The following is a 12040-nucleotide window of genomic DNA, read 5'->3' as shown; positions in this document are numbered from 1 at the left end:
ATGTGCTAAGCTGGTTGCTGATTTGCTTATGTAGATAGGACCTGAATTTCAGCAAGGATCCAGTCTCTCTCACGTTCTGGCCTTTCCTCCTTCAGCCAGCCATAGGATGGCAGAGGAAATCCCCTTTTACTTACCTGCTAAGGTCTTACTTGCCTCCTAAGACACAGGGAAGATGTACAGGCAGTCCCCGAGTTACGCGTATCCGCACTTACGAACGGGGCTTTCTCGCCCCGGAGCTTGCAGGCAGAGGGACCGCCCAGAGCACAGCAGTCCCGTCACCTCGACCTCCGGGGCGAGAAAAGCTGCTCCGGGTGCCCCTGGTCTGCTGGGGACCGTCTCCAGAGCAAAGCCTCAGAGGCGCGGCACCCCGCCGCCGCTGCGGCTTTGCTCCCCGTATCCCTGGTCTGCTGGGGGGGAGGGCGCAGCTAGTGTGCCCCCCCCCAGCAGACCAGGCTTTTGTTGTGGACCCTGGGGTAGAGCAGCTGGGGTGCTGCCGGGTTGGTCCTGCAGGGACCTACCTGGCAGCCCAGCTGTTCTGTCCCAGGCTCGAGATTCAGCTGCTGTTGAAACTGATCAGTGGCTGATTCCAGGAAGCTGGGGGCAGAGCAATTCTGCCTCCAGCTTCCTGTAGTCAGCCTCTGGTCAGTTTCAGCAGCAGCGGCTGAATCTGGAGCCAGTTCTGACTTACATACAAATTCAACTTAAGAACAAACCTATAGTCCCTATCTTGTACGTAACCCAGGGACTGACTGTATTGGATTTCCTGGCTAGATGCCAGGACTTGGTACTGTTTTTCCTGTGACCTTCACTGTGGCCATGCGCTAAAGAAAAAGCAGTGGGTCAATAATTCATCACTGAGCAGTAGATGAAGTATGATCTTTCTACACTGCCAACTCCTACCGCGTGGGAGAATCATGCTACAACTTGATAATGTTTCAGTTGCTGACTCCTAGGTTGGTCTTGCCTGGGAAGATGGGACCAAACTATATTTGACATGATCCCCAAATGAGGTAGATCTGGCTCTGCAAGCAGGCTCTAAATCAGCTGTGCAGAAAGCTGAATTCACATGAGTTCACAGTTTGGCACTCCAGACGCCAAGTCCCATTAAAGCAGGTTCGTGAGATGAGCCCGTTACAGAGCACATTTCCAGGGAATTCAGCCCTTTTCTTCTTCAAAGGCAAGCAGGGCGTATAGAAGCTGATATCTGAATGCATACAGCAGAGGTCCCCAACCTGTGGGGATGTCCCCCTAGGAGGGCACATAGGACATGGGTGAGACCCCCAGCGAGTGGAAGGCATTGCCACCAAGCCCCTCCCTCCAGCTCTGCTGTGTTCCCAGCTTCTAGCCCTGTGCCCAGCCTTGGTGCAGCTCTGTGCTTGGCTGCTGGCACAGCTGCTGCTTTGCACCCAGCCCTATCCCCAGCCTCAACTGCTGGCCATGGCTCCATTCCTGGCCTCACTTCCAGCCACAGCATCACCTCCAGCTGTGGCCCCAGCTACAGACCCAGCCTTGGCCTCTTTACCCCATCCAAGCTCCCCTCACCCCTGAGCCACAGCTCTATTCCTGGCCCCAAGGAGCTCTTCAAAATGTTGGGGACCACTGGCATGGAATGACTAGGGGACTGTAGCAATAGAGCATGACATTGGATGATACTAATAATTCCCATAATAGCAAGAACTCTTGTTGTGCTTTGAATTCTAGTAGCAACCAGAGTGCCGTGACCAGCAGGACCCCATTGTGCTGGGCACAGAGATTCTCCCTGCTCCAGAGACACATGAGACAGATAAAGTGTGACTGGGAAACAGGTGCAGAGAGGAGATGGAACTTGCCCAGGTTGCACAGTAGATTAGTGGCCGAGTTGGGAATAGAACAGTGAGCTAGCCTGCTTTATGCTGAAGTGAGTCTTTTTGAAAGAACAGCTGTTCAGTCCAACTCCCCATTTCATCTTTGTGATTTCTGGAGGTGGTGTCTCTGTGACTATCCTAACGCATCTTCTGATGTCACATCCTCATGCAGGGTGCGTATGTGTGCCTTGATTAGAGTCCTTTGGGTGGTCAGCTGTAGCATCTTAACAGTTTCCAGCAAAGTTGTTAGGCATTTTGGTTTAGCTAATTTTCATACAAAAAGATTGCCCTGAAGTCTGCACTTGCCCACCAGGGCTCAAGGTTTTCCCATCCCTGAACAATTCAGAACTGTAAGCTCTTGACATTGACACAGTAGGCAATTTTTGAATTGACCAACAGGGATGTCTATGTAGAAAGCAAATCAGACTTCTGCTTCCATGTAAAACTACATATAAGTATAGGCTCTGGAGACAGAGAGAGAGCTGAAATAATACAAATGAAACTAAGATCATTCAGGGCTGTCACAATCAGCTCTAGTGGGATTGCAGCATTGCTAAGAGAGTTCTAAAAACGTCAGGAACCTTAAATCCACTCAGCTGTTTCAACATCATGTCTTTGTTAGTGTTATGCCAAAGCTCGTTTGGGAGCCAAGCAGCTGCTAAGAGGCATGACTAGGAAAGCAGGCAGTAGGTCAGTGGAAGACCAGAATAAACAATATAGTTACATTATTTCTTTGGTGAGCTTTGTGCGGCTCTTTCATGATCATGTTCAATGTTTGTCTTGTGTTCCCAGAGAGGACTGACAACCCAATCTGCAAAATATGATCTGTGGAATAATTGCAGTGTTTGTTTTAAAATATTAAATGAAACAATACCAACTCAGCAAATTACATAACATGATTCCTGGGATCTAAAGTAAAACACATTTTTCCTTTGGCAAAAACCAGCTGTGAAATGTCACATCAGACATGGTCTTTTTACTGACCACTTCAATGCTGTTTGTAGAGAAATCTCACCTCTGGTATGCAAGAGTCTCAGTGGGCTATTTTCCCTCCACTGTCCATAGCTGAATTATTTCTGATGCATCATGTCTCCTGTTAAGTTTGTACATCTTCAAAACTATGCACTTAGAAAGGAAGCATTAGGGGGATCACAGCTGGGAGCACTAGATGAGGAGCCCAGCAGCTGGCCTCACAGCCTGAGCAGGACACTAAGGGCATGTCTACACAGCAGAGCAATAGTTGAATTGAGCTACACAACTTGAGCTATGTCAGTTGCATAGCTTAAGTCGAAATAGCGTAATTCAGCTTTTGGTGGTGTACACAGCAGGAAGTCGAAGAAAGAGCACTCTTCCTTTGACTTCTCTTACTCCTCGTGAAATGAGGGTTACAGGAGTAGGAATAAGAAGTCCTCCAGCTCACCATTAAGTCAAAATAACAGCTGACAGTGTAGACACACTCTTTGCTATTTCAGACTAATGTCAATTATTCCAAAATAAAGCTGCTGTGTAGACATACCCTCAGGGAGTGAGCTTCCTTCCTGTTAGTCCCTTGTGCAGTGGAAAAAGGGCTGGAATATTTTCAACCAAAGTGATTTGTGACTGGGACCATCCCATACGTATTTACAGAGCTGGGTTTGGATGGGTGTGCGAATCAGGTGGGGTGAGAAGGGAAGGGGGATTTCAGGAGATGAGTGACATTGTACCACATGGCTTTTTCTCTGGATCCATTCACCTGAAGAAGTGGGTTGTGCCTATGAAAGCTCATGATACTATCTGTTTTTTTTGTTAGTCTCTACGGTGCTATGGAACCATTTGTTGTTTTTTTAGTTACAGACTAACCTGGCTACCCTTCTGAGACTTTGTCCCTTAAGTAGTCTGGTCACTGAGTTATCATAAATCACTAGCTATCTGTCACCATCCTTCCCCTGTGCTCAACAGTCTTGCTTATGGTTCTCTGTTGATTTCTGCAGCTGCCACTAACTAGCACTTAACATATTTAATGCAGAAATCTGACTTAAACACTGTCCTTTGATCATGATATTGATCCTGCTTGGTTTCAAGTGAGCCGCCCACATGACTGCAATTTTTTGTCTTTTACCCGTTTTTAAGGCATAGTTTGTTAGTTCTTTGTTTCAGGCATCAGTTGTCTGGACCAAATCTTCCTCACTATCAGCCAGCAACACAATATCACCTGTGGATATTATCAACTCCTTACCAGCTTCCATTTGGATGTGCTTACCTATAAAATCCATCACAATTATGAATAGTAGAGAACTAAGTGAGATCCCTGGTGGAGCCCAACCTTCACCTGAAAATTCTCTGCTACACTGAAAGATGGCTGCATTTTTGTCATGGAACTGTCACACCAGCCCATCACCATTTAGAGAGGGCTCTCCAGTACTCCATAGAGTACCATAGATCCCTGTAATATCCTAGGTACTTTGTTTTCTCCAAATTAAGGAAAACCCACCCATGCTCAGCATTTCCCTTTAACTACTTTTCAGTCCACTGCATAGAGGTAAACATACCATTTGTCCTCCCGCTTCCTATTCTAAAACCAAACCATTCCCTTCTTCAAATGGACTCTGTTATTCAGTGAATGTGACTAACACTCTCATGCAATGGGACAGAAGATTAATTCCTTGGTACTTTGCACAGTTGTGCAGGTCACCTTTTTGTTTATATATCAGCACCAGTATGGATTGTCTCTGTTTTCTTGGGGTTTTCTTCTCTTTCCAAAATGCATGCAGGATTCTCAAACACTGAAGACATGGGAGAAGAACCTGTCTTCGTCATACGGACTGGGAGCAACTGGGGGAAAAGAGGCAAGTTTTCTGCCTGCAGTTTCCAAGATGGAGAGTGCTCAAACCAGTTTGTGGTGTTGGAATTACAGTGCAGAATCACAGTGCAGATTTTCTCATCGCTGCATGAACTTGTTCCAAAACTAAGTATAACAGAGTGTATCTATTGGAGTGTTTTTCAGCAGTGTCTGTGGCACTGGAGGATTTTGTGGGTCAATTTTTGAATTAGGAGAGGAATGACCCTGCTTGAATTTTCCTTCCCATTTTGGTTCCTCTGTTCTTTCTGGCAAGGATTTTACACCTTCTGCTCCTCTTGGAGATTTTTAAAATTTCAGGCCTCTATAACCAACTGCAGTGAACTCAAGACTCTTAAAGAGTTGGGGCTTTCCTACCTACACTGTGCAGAGAGGATGGCTGTCATAGTTTCTTCAGAAAACTCCTCTGGAATCTCTCAGCCAACTCTGTGGTTACTGCTGATGAGAATGCAGTATCTCCATTTGAAATGAAACAATCACAAAGCAAGCCCACTTGAGCTGTATGGGAGTTTTTGAAAGTGAAGTCTCTGACTTAATCAAGACTCTGTAAGGGAAGTGAAACAGAGAGCAAACTTTTCAGTGCAACTTATTGACCTCATGAAATGATCATACAGTGATTTTGTTGTGTCTGACATGGTGTGACTCACTACCATTGGAATGACCTAATCTCTAACTGCAGAGAGTCATGGGAAGCTGAACTGATAGGGAAGTGGGGCAGGGAGCTGGGCAATACAGAAACAAATTCTTTCTCTAACTGGAAACACAATATGGAACTTGCTTGCAAAGGAACGTAAGGTGCAGTTAAGACTTGCAGCATACCAGTCCTGCCTGTTCTATTCCCATTCTCCTGTGCACAGAAGCCAGGAGGGAAACAGCCAGTCAAGTTGCTGCTTCACACACAACCTGAACTCATCTGCCTTAGGGATGTCACCATTTCACAGCCTCTCGGGCCTGATCTGCCCTTGAACACTGCACTTACGCTATACTGTGTGTATTTTGGTTATTCTCTAAGATGCCACAGGACTGCTCATTGTTTTTAAAGTTACAGACTAACACAGCTGCCCCTCTGAGACAACTATTTCTTTTTGGGGTGATTTATTTAACCAAATAGTGAGAATGGGGTGAAGCTTTGTTGGGCAAGGTGCTGCGGCGATCCTTTGTTACCTGTTTCCTCAAAGCCCCATCCGTATAGGACACACAGAGGTGGGGAAAACTCTAACACACAGCTTGAAAATAGGGAAAAAGCAGTGAGGTGACAGTACTGCTGAAGAGGATGTGGGGGGACAAATTGGATATGACCCAGCAATTTGATGCAGTTGCAAATAAGGCTAATACCAGCATGGAACATATGAGCAAGAAGGAATACCACGTGTAAGACATGGGAGGTAATAGTCCCACTCTATTCAGCAGTGCTGTGAGGCCGCCTCCGCTGGAGTACTGTGTCCAAATCTGGGCGCCGCACTTTAGGAAGGATGTGAACAAACTGGAGAGTCTGAAGAAGAGCCACTAATGCGGAAAAGTTTAAAAAAAACTGGTCATGTTTAGTTATGGGGGGGGAGCTGATAAGTCTTCAAATATGTTAAATGCTGTCCACCTAGGAAGGAAAAGAAGTAATTGTCTTTATCGGCAGTAAGGGTGATTCAAGTTAGATAGGAGGAAAACCTTTCTAGTTCTAAGGACTATTAAGCACAATGGGTTGCCAAGTGGAGGCTGAGGAATCCCCGTCCTTAGAGGTTTTGAAGAACAGATTGGATGAACACCTGTCAGAGATGGTCTAGGTCCACTGGGTCTTGATTCAGCACAGAAGGATCTCTTGAGAATCCTTCCCTCTATTTCTATGGTTCTGTGAAAATTAGGTATCCTTGTAGAAGTCACTGTAATGGTTTTTAATGTCAGGACTACTGCTGGTGCAGTTCTGTTGGCCAGGGATCACCTCCCCAGCCAACAAAGCTGTGCCTGCAAATCCCTGGTGTGGACAATTATACCAGCAAAATGGCTCTTTTACTGGTCTAGCTTGTTTTGCTCGGGCAGTTGGGATGAGGCTGTACTGAGCTGCACTTGCAGAAGCACTGCATGTTGGAGCATTTTGCTGGTGTAGTTTACCATTATGCCTATAATATTTTATAGCAGTACAGTTGAACCAACAAAGTTCTCTTCCAGCACTTAGTTGCAGTAACTTCAGAAATGGACGAAGACAGGAGAGCATTGAATTCTGAATGATCCAGGAAGGTCCCAAGTTTCCAATGGGATCTGATTTGTTTTTTCCTGGTCTAACAGAATTATATAAAATTTGTGTGGAGAGTTATGGAGCTTAAATGCCTTCAGTGGAAGTGTCTCATCCCTTTCCTCTGAGGTACGGTAGTCACTCAAATGGCGGTTGTGCATTCATCCCCATAACTCATGAGTTTGCACAGTACCTCCAGCTTGCTGGTGTTTTGATGGTCTCAGTGTTCTCTGTGCACTCAGAAGCAGCATGCTGGTGATGGCTGCTCGGGCTAGTGAGAGGCTGGAGACAAGCTTTGTAAGCGTGTGAGTGGCAGCCTTGGATTCTTTGATGCTTTGCCAGTTTGTCCCTTGGAACAAGAATCACAATATAGGATGCTGGAACTGCCAAAGGCTTTGTTCGGATGAGTTCAAATTTCATTGCTTTTGTATATCTTGATTATATCTTTAGATTCATAAAACATAATGAGCCATCGGGGATTTGCAGATTCTCTGTCACTCTGATGAGAGAATAAAAGCCACTGCAGACTTAACCAACCTAACTTTGCTCCATATGGAGCTTTACCAGTTTTATGGTTTGCACATTGCTGGGCTGGATTCCAGCAACTGATGGAGCCCCCAGGAACCAGTTAGTGTTTGTAATGATACAGAGGGGACACAACTGCTGCTGGGGAAATTGTAGGCAGGGAGTGGGAGGAAGTTTATTGAAAAATCTGACAGATGTCTGTTGACATACATGAGTCTACAATATACCCTGGCAACAGCAAAATAATCCTAACACAAACAGCCTTCCCTGTGCCCAGAAGAGTTACGCTGAGCTCTTGTCTGCTCGGCATTATCTAGATGCTACATTCAGCTTTCCTTGGTTCCTCCATCTAGTTTTTCCTGAATTTGCCTGTGTAGCTGCCCTGCTGCCAGATCTGGATGAATATGCTGATAAAATCCAGGGCACCGATATTTTCCCTTCCCAGCGGTTGTATGTCGCTATGCATGCATTCCCCTGTAGCTTTTGTATCACAGACAGTACATAGAAAAAGACGGTTTGGGAGCGGTGAGTCAGGGTATCATTGGGGAAAGTGCGTATTATTCTCTCCAGCAGCCAAAAGCTGTTTCCACAAATGGGAACTGGAGCTGTTCCCAGGAAAGAGCAGTTAGATGGGTGTGTTGGCCTGCGCTACAGCTTCCTGGTGTCCTGCTATTCAGAAAGAGAATTGGCATCTTCAGTGCTCTGGGCTTCCAGGTGTGTGACTCTACTCCAGGGCCAGGGAACCTTTCTTGGGTCGGGGGCCACTGACTCTCAGAAAAATCAGTTAGGGCCACACACAAGTGAGAAGCAAAAAAACCCAAAAAACCAAAACACCTCACTGACATGGCCCCAAACTGAGAGAGACACTCCTCACATTGCCTCCCACACTAGAGCCTAGGGCAGCCCAGGCCAGATTTTGTGTGCTCCAGCCCTGCAGTGGGATGGTGGGGGCTGGAATGCCACTGTGGCCTCCCCAATGCTGAGCCTTGGGTGCTGGATCCAGGCAAGCTGGGGACTGCATCTGGTCCCCAGGCCTTAGGTTCCCCACCTCTACTTCTACTCCATGTTGAGGGTTGAGCTTTTTGTTTAGGCATGTGATGTAACTAACTAGTAGGGTTGTAAAATCCTGTTTGTTTAGTTAACCAGTTAAACATTATGGAGCACCTCTGCCTGAGGCGTGCCCTGAAACCATGGCAGACCCTGTGAGGTGGCAGGCTGCTTCAGCCCCCTCTAGTTAACTGTAACCAGTAAGCAGCACCTGTTAAAGGTGATGCTGACTGGTTAGCCTTTCACATCCCTGATAGCTATCATCTCTGTACTGGAGGGAGCTCCACTGGCCTGCACCACTGATGAGCATACGACGCAGACGGCCTGCTTTCATTCTGTGGAAATCCATGGTGCGCCCATCCCTTGAACAATGCAGTTCTGGTTGCCCTTGCTCAAAACAGACATATTAGACTTGCACAAAGTACAGAGAAGGGCAACACAAGTAATTAGGGGTCAGGAACAGTTTCCATATAAAGCAAGATTAAAAAATCTGAGATTGTTCAGCTTGGGAAGGGGGGGGGGGGAGATATGATAGAGATCTGTAAAACCATGAATGGTGTGGACAAAGTACATAGGAAATATTATCTACACCTTCATGTAATATAAGTACCAGGGATCACCCAATGAAATTAATAGGCAGCAGATTTAAAATAAACATGAGGAAGTTCTTCATACAACACACAGGCAACTTGTGGAACTCATTGCCAGAGATGCTCTGGAGGCTAAAAGCATAAATGGGCTAAAAAAGAATTAGATAAGTTCATGTCCATCAATAGCTACTGACCAAGATGGTCAGAGATGCAAACCATGCTCTAGATGTCCTTAGCCCGCTGACGGCCAGAAGCTGGGACTGGATGAATCACTCCATAATTGCTCTGTTCTGTTCATTCCTCTGACGATCTGGCACCAGCCACTGTCAGAAGACAGGATACAGGGCTTGAGGGACCATTGGTCTGACCCGCAACGGTCATTCTTATTCTACAAATGGATACCAAGGGAATACCAGAATCAGTTGCTGAGCCAGGGCTCTAGGATGCTATGGCCTGAGGTGGCCATGGGGCTAAAGAGGGGAGGTCCGGCTCTCTGGCAGGCACAGCATCAGGCTGAAATGAGCCTCAAAGAGTTTATCTGTTGAGGGGAAGTAAATACGCTTGGGGTGAGAGCATGCTGCATGACCAGGAAAGCAGCCCCTGGTGTAGTGAAGACTGGGATACAGTTCTCATTTGCCCAGGACCTGGAGATCCGCAAGAAGGGTGGAGGTGGCCTGTTGCCATTTGACCCCTTCTGCAGGAGTTTGCCTGCCATTGGCTGAGCCTTCGGTGTTTGATGCAAAGGGCCCAGAATGTCCTGCGAATGAACTAAGACTCCAAAGGATTAGTGGTCATGTTCCCTAGATGACTTGAGTTTTGAAGCACTCTCTCCTGACATCTATATGTTGAAGGGGGGTTGTGTGCTGCTGTGAGGCTCCTCTGGCCACGTAGGCTGGCTTTTCTGCCAAAGCCTGCTTGTGGTGCAGGGCTAGGGTGCCATTCTCCATGCCAGGACTCTGCCCTAAACATGCATCTTTCTCCTGGGCCGTGACATTTATTTCCTTTGGCTCTGTTTTCTGCAGAGGCTGGTGCAGGAGTCAGCCTGTAACCTGCCCTGCAGGGCATCAGATGCAATCCCCAAGTACAGAAGCTACTCTATACACAGCACCGAGCCCATCTTTTGCTTTGCACCGTGTATGATACACACTAGTGCATAGTGCCGTGGTGTTCAACATGCTTACCACCAGCCACGTGGCTATTTGGCCATTTGAGTGCGGCTAGTTCGCTAGAGCACTGATTGGACACCACAGGATAGTGGGTTCACTCTTATTCTGTGCAGTGTGCAGGGCAACAGGGAACCTGGCCCAATGGCTTCTCATGTCACACTTGTGCTCTATGAAGGAGACGAGCCAGTGCAACTGAGTCTGAATGGAAACAAGGAAGAGTGTGAAAAATTCCTGCTGTAGGTGCCATAGGGTTAGAAGGGATTGCAAGGGTCTAGTCTAACCCTTGCAAGATGCAGGTTTTGCTGTCTCAGCCCTCCAAGACATATGAAAACCTCCAGTGAATGACTCCACAACCTCCCTTGGGAATCTTTTCCATCGTCCCACTGTTAGTTAGGAAGTTTGTTCCAAGTTTGAATCAAAACTGTAGTTTGAACCCATTGCCTCTTATCATGGCCTCTGACAAGAGAATGGCTTTTCTCCATCCTTTTTATGGCAGCCTTTCAAGTATTTGCAAGTATAAACTCTCCCATTCCCTCCCTTATCTCTTCCAAACTAAACATCCCCAGTTCCTTCAGCTTTGGCTCATGTGGCTTGCATTCCATCCCTCTGATCATCTTTGCTGCTTGCCTCTTTCTAGACCCTTTCCAGTTTCTCTACATCCTTTTTATACATTGGTGACCAAAACTGGACACAGTAGTTTAGCTGTGGCCTATCCAGTGCCAAGTGGAGCAGTACTGTCCTCTCCCATGACTTACATATGCCTTTGCTAATGCAATTTAACATTTTCTTTTCTTTCTTTCTTTCCTTAACTACATCATATTATTGATTCGTTTAGTGCAGAGTGACTCATCAGGCCAAAGCCATGAATCTGACCGGTCTTCTGGCTGTTCATCTGTTCTGTAGTAGTAGCAATAACAGGTCAAAGGGGAGGGCATGCAGGTTCGGAAGAGAGGGGTATAAATGGACTGTGAGCAATTAATCTTGTTTGAGAGAAATTGCTTTTTGACAACTGGATCCAGGCTCCATAGCTTTGATCTGTGCCTGGGTGGAAGAGAACCACTCATAACTGTTGTTAGTAGTGAGAGGGACATTATTCCTGTAACAGTTACACCAGTGTTGCTGTATGAGGGATCAGAGTGGTGTGTTATATTTGTGGCTGTTCTGGGCCTTGGGAGGGGGCTGGTGTTGCTGAGACTGAGGACTAGGCCCTGTCTAGCTCCAGACACGTCAGGCTGGTGGGTGGGGGGGTGTGTGTGGATAGAGGATTCTTGTGGAGCTGGCATTACTGGCTTTGGAGATGGAGTCCTTGAATAGCCAGTAGTACAAGGGGTGTTACGGGTTTACTAGCAAAGGGCAGAGGATCAGACAATTCTCTGCACCTTCCTTTTGCAGAGCACAGGCTGGAGGGCAGCACCCAAATAGGGGCTGCAGAAGTCATGTGGAGAATTAGAGCCTTCATCATGACAACCTACAGAGCTATAACAGGCCCAATCACCATGTAAAACTTTGAAATCTTAGCTGCTTGGCATGCCAGAGAAGCCATGTGGAACATCCTTGTCTCCTACCATTCAGTGCTCCGTGAGTAGAGAGTGGGTATGTGTCAGGGATGGTGTTGGAAGCTAGGTTTTACATTATGGCTACTTTCTCATCTGGGTCAGAACATTGGTGCTTTTACTAATTGAGCTAGTAGCCGTATTTAAAGCTTTGCTTTGCCCTCAGTATGTTGCTGTTGTGCACAGAGGTTCTCAGCCAGATGCTGAACTTAACCTGAACTCTCTTGTGCCTGGTTCTGGGCCTAGAACCTTTCA

The 12040-nt window shown here is 46.7% G+C and overlaps 2 protein-coding genes across 12 annotated transcripts in view; one reads left to right on the top strand and one right to left on the bottom strand.

The window, feature by feature from the left end:
* Positions 1-12040, bottom strand: part of NPRL3 (NPR3 like, GATOR1 complex subunit) — a 91651-nt gene that overhangs the window by 1202 nt on the left and 78409 nt on the right. For 8 of the 10 annotated variants that reach the window (XR_012896097.1, XR_012896095.1, XR_012896098.1 and 5 more), the window contains one exon: positions 5038-5224. The exons of 1 other annotated variant lie outside the window; for it this stretch is intronic. The gene's annotated coding sequence lies outside the window, so the exon portion shown is untranslated. The remainder of the gene's footprint in view (positions 1-5037; positions 5225-12040) is intronic. One more of the 10 variants, XR_012896096.1, reaches the window with a different exon arrangement.
* The window catches only part of MPG (N-methylpurine DNA glycosylase), a 32559-nt gene that overhangs the window by 18797 nt on the left and 1722 nt on the right, over positions 1-12040 (top strand). The gene's annotated exons all lie outside the window — the stretch shown is intronic.

The sequence above is a fragment of the Pelodiscus sinensis genome, chromosome 16, assembly GCF_049634645.1.
Source record: "Pelodiscus sinensis isolate JC-2024 chromosome 16, ASM4963464v1, whole genome shotgun sequence".
Classification (NCBI taxonomy): domain Eukaryota; kingdom Metazoa; phylum Chordata; order Testudines; family Trionychidae; genus Pelodiscus; species Pelodiscus sinensis.
The sequence above is the reverse complement of the archived record's forward strand: the minus strand, read 5'-3'. Positions and strand labels throughout refer to the sequence as shown.